A 7,177-nucleotide genomic window follows, 5' to 3' on the forward strand; every position below is an offset into this window, starting at 1 on the left:
TAATCAGAATGCTCTGTGTTTTGGGGTGGGGGGAGGGGAGAGATGGGGAAAAAATTTGGAACTCAAAATTTCTGTGGAAATGAATGTTGAAAACTTAAATAAATTTTAAAAGAAAAGGAAAGACGAACAACATATCATACCTTACCGTATTATATTATACCATACTTTACCTGACCATACCATACCATACTGCACTATACCATACATATCATAGCTTACCATACCATACTATAATATGCTATACTACATATATATTGTACTGTGCTATATTATAATATGCTATGGTGTATTATACTATGTATACTATGTACATATATGCTATCTAATACTATAGTATGTGATACATCTATAATACTATACTACCCATAATATACTCCATATTATCTTCTCCTAGACTTTTTTTTACTGTGGTTGTTATTATAGTTTGTCACTTCCTCCTCCAATTCATTTTGCAGATGAGGAAACTGAAGCAAACAGGGTTAAGTGACTTGCCCAGGGTCATACAGCTACTAAGGGTCTGGGTCCAAATTTGAACTCAGGAAGATGAGTCTTCCTGATTCCAGGTCCTGTACTCTATCCAGGGAGCCCCCCCAGCTGCCCTGCCCTATCCTATCACATGTCATTCAAAGATATGGATGTGGACTTCACCCAGGAGTGGGGAATGTAAATGAACCCTACTTAGAGTTACCTACACAAAGAGAAGATGTTGAAGAACCCAACAATCTTTCAGAATCATTCCCCCACCACCACCAAAGGCTCAGCTCAGACCCTACCCCCTCCAGGGAAACTGTATTCCCTAACTCCTTAAACATGTCCAGAGCACTTACATGATGCTAACATGGACATGCAGGAGACCCTTATGATGGTATTTTGATGCCCCAATACTCTGTGTTGTCCTACAAAGGGGGTTTGCATAAGATGACTTAGATTAAAGTCCCATTCAGCCAATGGCTAACTACAGTCTCTAGTAAACTGTTCCATCTCTATGGACCTCAGTTTGCTCATATGTAATACAGAGACATTAGACTGGGAATCTCTAAGGGGCCTTCCCATTCTAATCATATGAATTATTGTCAGAGAAGGCTTCATGGAGAAAGTGGAATTTGATCAGACCTCATAAGATCTTAGGATTTAGATAAATGGAAGAGAATCAGAGAGAGCCTTCCAGATTGGGGAAAATAGATTGAATAAAGTCAAAGACATAGGAGAGTACCCTGTGTGTTTGGCAGGCAGAGAATGGACTATTTTAGCCAGCATGTGGAAAATATGTGTTAGGGAGTAGTGATATAAGGTTGGTAATATAGAGCCTTGAAGGCCAGACAAAGGACTTTAGACTTCATCCTCTATACAGTGGGGAACAAGTGAATTTAATTGAAGCAAAGTGAACAGGAGAATGAAATAATCAAAATACTATTTTCAAAAAAGTAGATGGGGCCAGCACATGAACAGAGAGGCCAGCAGCAAGCCAGCTGGTACGGCAGGAAGGCCTGAGCTATGGCACTGGTCATGGGAATGCAGAAAAAGGAATGACCTCAAGAGATACTGCACACAAAGAATCAGCAGGACTTGGTAGCAGATTGGATTTGGGAGGGGTGAGAGAGTAGGTCTGAATAATCGAATGAAAATGCAAGTATTAAACACTTACTGTGTGCGAAGTATTATACCAAAACTGGAGATACAGACAGAAAAACTCAAGAGTCCCTGCTTTCAAGATCATATCCAAATAGGAAACAACCCAAAAAGCTCCAGTGGAAAATCCTTGTGTCCCTTAGGGTGCTGTGGTAAAGCAGATGGTAATGCCTTTTCTTTCATAAATCTTTATAAAAAATCTCTATTTCTGAGGTTAAACCATTTAACAAGACCAAGATGGTGAGGCAAGAGCTTTTTTTTCTGTTTCAGAGGGGGAAGTAGCTCTATTGAAACTGCAGAAGGATTGCTGATCTGCAGGATGACTGGGAAGGTCCTGGATTATCTCCATGGAGTCTGAGTGGTCCAGAGACAGCCAGAGGAGGTAGTGAATTCCAGGCATGGAAGACAGCCTAAGGGTGGCACCCACCTGCTCTTGTCTCTCTCAAGTTACCTCTCTGGGACACTGGGCTGGCAATTAGTGGGAATGGATAGCCTTTCTCCACGAGGGTTATCCCACTGAATTATGGCTGTGGGTACTGCTCTGGAAGCAAGGCTGGTTGTCTAAGAGTCCTGATATTCTCTGGACTCTTTAGTTCAGTGTCAATGAATCAGTCAGTCAATAAGTATTTGTTAAGCACCTACTATGTGCCAGGCACTGGGCTGAGTCCTTTCAGGACTGAGGGGGAGGTGGTGGTTGAGTTGCTGATGGTGGTTTGAGTAGCCTCACATATGCTTCCCGTTTCTCTCTGTAATCAAAGATAACCCTAATATTTGCAGACTGAGAGAAGGATGACCCGACTATCAAAGACATGGCAACCAGGGGGAGATGCTTTGAGGAAGAAAAGTCTAGACTTGCTTTTAGACCTTGAGGGGCCTGTGAGACACAGAGAGATGCTGAGCAAGCAACTGAAAATACAGGCAAAACTTAAAAGAGAAGTTGGGGAGGAGAAGATGTCAACTTAGGAGTCATCTCACATGGACAAGAATATAATTTCCTTGAGGTCAGAAATTATTTCATTCTTGGCTTTATTCTTGACCTTACAATGCCTAGGGTATAATGGGCATTTAATAAATGCTTGTTGAATTGAAGTCATAGATTTAAAACTGGAAGAGATTTTGGACATCATCTGGTCCAACCTTCTCATTTTACAAATAAAGAAACTGAGAGAGAAGGTCATTTGCCCAAGTAAGTGGCTGAACAAGGATTTGAACCCAGGATCTCAAATTCCAAATCCAGTGCTTTTTGCACTTGGGTAAAGGTGATAGAGCAGATGGAATCTTGGAGGGAAGATGTAGAGAGAGAGGAAAAAATAAGGCTTAAGAGAGAACTTTTGAATGATGGCCACGTGAGTCAGCAGGAAAAGCCAAGGAACAATGGTAAGTGAAAGCCGTAAGGCCTCAGAGCCCCAGAACTAGGAATGAAGCCTAGATAAAGACCTTGACACTGTTAGTCAGGAGTGCCCTGGTGTTCATTGTTCTCTACCTCTGCCTCAGCTGGAACCCGGAAGGCCTGCTTCCAGTTTGCCCTGCATTTGGGAATTCAGTGATTCCCATGGGAAGGAAAGCTTTCAACTCCCAGCATCTTCTCTGGCCCTCCTCCATTCTGGCTACCACCCTCCGTGGCTTCCATTAAGTCCCAACTAAAACCCCACCTTCTACAGGAATCCTTCCCCAACTCCTCTTCATTCTAGTGCCTTCCCTCTATGTTCACTGTCTCTTAGTTATTCTGCATATAGCTCATTTTGTATATATTTGTTTGCATGTTGTCTCTCCCATTACACTGTAAACTCCTTGGGGGGGGGTGGGGGGGCAGGACCTGTCTTTTACCTCTTTTATATCCGCCACACTTAGCACAGTGACTGGCACATAGTAGGTGCTTAATATTGATTATTGATTCCTTATTAATTAAGGAAAGCTGATTTCTATGGCCAAGTAAATACCCCAATTCTGACGTCTTAGTGACACGCCCAACACTCACCTCCCCCATACCTACAAAACCTACTACTGTCTCTTGCTGAACCTGTGAGGGCTGAGTCTCTAAAAGCCGGGATTGTAACTGAGGAGAGACAGAGGCTCGGAGCTGACGTTTACACTAGGTTCTGATATTCCTCTCTAACTTCTGGGAGAGAGGGAGAAGAAGGGGGGAAAGGATGTAGAGAGTATTGAAAGTCTTTTTTTTAACCTAAGGGCTTTCTCCAGTTTAAGAGGTTGACCCAGAGTCCCTGAGTTAGAATGGATCTCAGGGTTTGTCTGTCAAAGGCTCCTGGGGGGCTGGGGAATCACCTGTGAGGCTATTCACCCCAGTGATGTCAGTCAACCCATCTATGCCTGTCCATCCTGTGTCGTTACGCTCACCCATGTTCTCCATCAGCTCCCCAGTATTGGGGGCTCTCCTCCATTTCTTCTGACATCATGAGGGTATCAGTGGTTCTCCCTTTCACTTGCCACATCACCAGCCCATCTTCTTTTTTTTTCCTGCCTTACATTCTTTGATCCCATCCTCAACTCAGGTCCTTCCTTCTTTGTATCGGTTATTATGATTTAACTTGGTCACATCCGCCACATACCTCTCCATTGCCTCCTGAATCATCATCATTCAACAAGCCTTTACAAAGTAACCAATATGTATCAGGCATTCTGCTAGGTGCCCCAAAGTAAAACCATGTGTCTATTCTTAGGGAGTTTAAAATAGAACTGGTGGAGACATGTTCATAGGTATATACCAAAATAAAATGTAATTGAGAGGGCAAGGAGAAGGTGGTAGCACCTGGGGAGATTAGGAAAGACTCTAGTTTCACGTTCAATTGTTTTTCAGTCATGTCCGATTCTTTATGACCCCATTTGGGTTTTTCTTGGCAAAGGTACTGGAGTAGTTTGTTGTTTCCTTCTCCAATTCATTTGACAGATGAGGAAACTGAGGCAAACAGGGTTAAGTGATTTATCTAGGGTCACATAGTTAGCAACTGTCTGCAGATTTGAACTCAGGAAAATGAGTCTTCCTGAGTCCAAGCCTGGCACTCTATCCACTACTCCACCTAGATTCCCCAAAGTTGGCATTTGACTGTAACCTTTCAGGAAATTTGAGATGCTAAGAGGCAGCAGTTAGGAGGTAGTGAATTCCCAGCATGGGGGAGTGGGGTAGCCAATGCAAACGCATGGAGACTGGACATAGAATTTTATAAGGAAGGAAAGAAAGAGGGTTAATTTGACTGGACCATAGTATAAATGAAAGAGAACAACATGGAATGAGGCTAAAAAGGCAGAAGGGGGCTACATTGTCAAGAATTTTAAATGCTGGATAATTGATCTTTGAAGTCATAGGGAGCCCCTGGAGTTTATAGAGATCAGGAGTGACACAGGAAGACCTAAACATTAGGAAAATCACTTGGGCAGCCAGGTAGAGGGAGGATCAGAGTGGTGAGAGATTTCAGACATGGAGAACAATTAGGAGATGAAGGCAATAGTTGAAGGAAGATTATTCTGCTGTAACCAGTTAAAGTCACACAATGGCAGTAAAATTTTGGTGTTAAAAAAAGAAGAGCCTTTGTTCCATGGCTCTTGTTCCCTTGAAATAATGGAAGCTCTCATGTTTCCCCCTCTCCCCCACAATAGCCTCAGCATCAACAGCTCCTTTAAGAAATCTCATCTGGTAGGGTCTCTAACCCTCCCTTCACCATCCTGGTCTTCTGGAAGCTTTCCAGCTTGTTGGCAATCTCGATAAAATGTGGTGCCCAGTTGGATAGAGAGGCAGACAGGACAGCCTAGGATTCCCACATCAATGAGAGTGCTTGCTGTCTACTTCTCTAAATTTCTTCCAAGGACCCTGGGGTAGATTCATTTTTGTGTTGCTTATTTGCTTGTTTTAGTTTCTGGAATGTCCAAAGCTTTGTTTAACCTCCCTTGCCCCCTGAGCCTGGAATTGAAAAGAAAAGGAAGGGGAGGAAGGAAGAAGGAATGGGAGATGGGGGTGGGGAAGGGAAGAGGGTTGGCCCTTGTTAGTGATCTGAAACTGAGCTCAGCCACTCGGGGAGGAGGTCTGGCACTGCAGTGATGGCTGCACAATGCCTGGTAGTTCACCATGGAGAATGTGGGGAGTCAGGGGAGACCATGGGACATATTGAAGTCATACGTCAAGGGGGAACTGTCAGAGGCCCAGTGCCTTTGACCTCATATGAGTCACATCTTCTGCTTAGCTAGTGATGGGTCCAGGATCTGAGTCAGGCCAGGATGACTGCCATGAATATGCCCATCACCTTGGGGAAGCAGGTGAAAGTTCACTGAAGTGGTGAACCTGAGCCCTAGGGAAATCAGATGACAGGAGAATTCCTTGCTGCCAAAGACTGAAAGCCCCTAGAAAAACCTCCTGCTTTCTTCTCTTGCTCTTTGTTCTGAATTTTCTTCTCTGCACAGTTCCCTATGTGACCATCCCCAGTCAAAAGATGCTCCCTTACTTTGGTCAAGGAACCCCACGGACTGATTGGGAAACTGGGTCTTTTGAGTTCTTTCCCCCAAGGTAGGAATTAACAGAGGCCTGTTGCCCCTGGATAGCACGTTCCTGGGAACTGGCAGGTCCTACCCTGACCACGTTGTCCAGCCTTGTAGGCTCATGGTCGGTGTCCTCTGTGCCGGGAAGGGATGAGAGCACTCTTTGAACTCTGACTGACTTCTTCTGTGGTGAGGAGAGCCTCAAGAGCACCCAGACTCACACATTCTTGTTACAAGGGAGCAGCTTCTCCTGTTACAAAACCTGAGCTATAGCCCAGGAAGGAAATCCAAGCAGATCACCTCCTGGCCTCAGAAAGCCTTTCATCTTCTTTCATTGGCAGCAGCCCTTTGATCAACTCCAGTTGCCTGGCTTACAACATCCAGGGAAAATCACCCTGATCTGTTACACCCACATCCCACCTGCTGCTCCTTCCCCAAGCACCTTCTCTTTCCCACTTCTGAGGCAGCAAATATCTCAGATTCTCAACAAGAAAGGAGACACTAGAGTACAATGGGTAGAAAATCCATCTAGGAGCTAGAAACCTGAGTTTGAGGGCTGCCTCTGGCAAATACCGTCTTGGTGACTGTACCAAAGTCAATGCTTCTCAGTCCTCTAAGTCCACTGGCATCAAACTCAAATAGAATGAGGGCCACTAATCCATACATAATTGAAGACAGATAGGTGGCTCAGTAGATAGAGTGCTGGACCTGGAGTTAGGAAGACCTAAGCTCAAATCTGGCCTCAGACATTGACTAGCTGTGTGACCCTGGGCAAATCACTGTACTTCTGTTTGAGTTAATCCACTGGAGAAAGAGATGGAAAAAAAAACCCTCTAGTATCCTTGCCAAGAAAACCTCATGGATAGTACTGATGTGCAATGGTCCATGGGGTCATGAAGAGTTGGGCACAACTGAAAAACAGTAATCCATACAGAAAGATCCTTATGGGCCACCTGTGGGTTTAGTTTTTAAATGTTGTATTATCTATGATTTATTGTATTTTAATTTATTTTGTCAAATATTTCCCAATTACATTTTAGGAATTATCTTTGATTCCTCTGCC

The sequence above is a fragment of the Notamacropus eugenii genome, chromosome 3 (genome assembly GCF_028372415.1).
Source record: "Notamacropus eugenii isolate mMacEug1 chromosome 3, mMacEug1.pri_v2, whole genome shotgun sequence".
Taxonomy (NCBI): Eukaryota; Metazoa; Chordata; class Mammalia; order Diprotodontia; family Macropodidae; genus Notamacropus; species Notamacropus eugenii.